This window comes from Aegilops tauschii, chromosome 7, assembly GCF_002575655.3.
Source record: "Aegilops tauschii subsp. strangulata cultivar AL8/78 chromosome 7, Aet v6.0, whole genome shotgun sequence".
Lineage (NCBI taxonomy): Eukaryota > Viridiplantae > Streptophyta > Magnoliopsida > Poales > Poaceae > Aegilops > Aegilops tauschii.
Genome location: NC_053041.3, coordinates 58,687,603 through 58,690,065, shown reverse-complemented (window position 1 = coordinate 58,690,065; position 2,463 = coordinate 58,687,603).

Sequence of the window (2,463 nt, the reverse complement as noted above, 5' to 3'; positions counted from 1 at the left end):
AACAATTCTTGTTGGTATCTGTATCATGAGGAAATACAAATGAACTCAAGTCAATTAGTTTTTTCATCTGTAACAGAAAACGATATTGTGGTCCGCTGATGTCATGCCAAACTATATAGTGGTGTCAGTCTTTTAACCACAATTTTCAAGAAACATCTCAGCAAAACAAAATATCTAACACTAATGTCTAGTATAGTTATCTGATCGCTATTTCAGTGGCATTGTGCAATATAATGTCCGTGCGTGCTTCCAATTAAAGTCTAAAACAATATAAACTTTTGTTTGTGTATATTAAGAAGTACTAAGATAACCTCGCCTGCTAAATATAACCTTATCTATCTAGTTAATACATTTTTTTACCATGGCATCTCAAATAATTGTATTAGCCTTGCCCATCAGTCGAAGAATTTTCATCCTTTTTTTCTCAGTGTATGGAATGTATGTCTTCACTCCTCAGTCTGTTATTGCGTATACCTTTTACTTGTGTTAGGCTACAGTGTGATATGGATGGTTTAATCAGCCGTCTTAGCCTGATTATTTTTGTTTAGAGAGGAGATTGATTGGTCACGTACATGTGAGCTTGATCATCCATACACGCATTGGCTTTCGCGGAGCAGAACAGTACACATTAAACTTGGTAGCAGTGAGGTCCAGTGCCTACGCAACTATAGTATTGCTTCTCGTCACTTCGTTTGCGCAAGAGGTGGCTCATAAATATTGATTATTTCCATGGTCTTGGAGAGGAATATGATCACAGCTAGAGAAGATGGATTGGATCATACCCTGTTTTCTAGATCAATTCTAGAGTGAGGAACAGTTAAGGCGCTGATGGCATGAAGAAAAGAAGCGGCACCCTGCAGGAGCACCAAATCCCCGTCGTATTGTTTCAAGACTTCTTCTCTCACGGAATCAACCAAACTGCTCGTCATATGAGCTGGGGTGAGAAGAACATGTATAGGGGGTGAAGGGCACCTTCAGGACATAGAAGATGGCAACGCCAGACAGCCCATGATGCCATGGAGATGGGATATATCAATGGGAGATGAGGAGATGGCAGATTGGATCGATTGAGAGATTTTTAGTTTCTTTTTTTCCTGAATAAACGGGTCGAGATGCCTAGATGGTCGCAAGACGGGGAGAGGCTCCGGAGACATAAGCATGGGGAGGGTAAAACACTGCAAGGCTACAGATCGACCGCAATCAGATCACGATTACCTTCTCTCATGTCATTGCCTTATTTGAATCAACCTCCTATGGAAACACAATTTGTCTCCGTTACGAATTAGTGTACTACCTTATTTGGAGACAGTCAACCTATTTTTACGTCAGAGATAGTCAACCTTTTATTTTCCTTGCATTGCACGTACATGCGTTGTGGAACGTACATGCAATCAGATCACGATTATCCTGTTTTTAATTTTTTCTGAAACTATATGTGTCTATGTTTGAGTCGGTCATAGGTTTTAAACGTGACCATATATCACCACATGATCTCCCTTTATTCTTTCTAATAACTTTTTTGATGCACCTTGTACGTGTCAGTTCAATATAGATAACTTTGTAACTTTTTTCATGTAACGTAATATCTTTAAATCTCAGCCGTAAACATTACTGATCAACGATGTATATTATTTGAGATTATGTGGAAGAACGTGGTGTCTTATTTTACTTCTGTTTTAATTATATAATAGATAGATTTTCTGGAAAGCATAAAGGAGTGTTTGAAAGGAGTTTTTCAAAGAAAGACCTCGGTGAAGCTGCTTACATATTGAGCATCAAGATCTATAGAGATAGATCAAGACGCTTGATAAGTTTTTTCGATGAGTACATACTTTGACATGTTTTTGAAGTAGTTCAAAATGGAACAGTCAAAGAAAGAGTTCTTGCCTGTGTTGCAAGGTGTGAAATTGAGTAAGACTCAAAACCCGACCACGGCAGAAGATAGAAAGAGAATGAAAGTCATTCCCTATGCCTCAGCCATAAGTTCTATAAAATATGCCATGCTGTGTACCAGATCTATTGTATACCCTACACTGAGTTTGGCAAGGAAGTACAATAGTGATCTAGGAGTAGATCTCTGGACAGCGGTCAAAATTATCCTTAGTGGAATAAGGATATGTTTCTCGATTATGGAGGTGACAAAAGTTTCGTCGTAAAGGGTTATGTCGATGCAAGTTTTGACACTGATCCAGATGACTCTAACTCTCAATCTGGATATATATTGAAAGTGGGAGCAATTAGCTAGAGTAGCTCCGTGCAGAGCATTATTGACATAGAAATTTGTAGAATACATACGGATCTGAATATGGCAGACCCGTTGACTAAACTTCTCTCACAAGAAAAATATGATCACAGCTTAGTACTCTTTGGGTGTTAATCACATGGCGATGTGAACTAAGATTACTGACTCTAGTAAACCCTTTGAGTGTTGGTCACATGGCGATGTGAACTATGTGTGTTAAT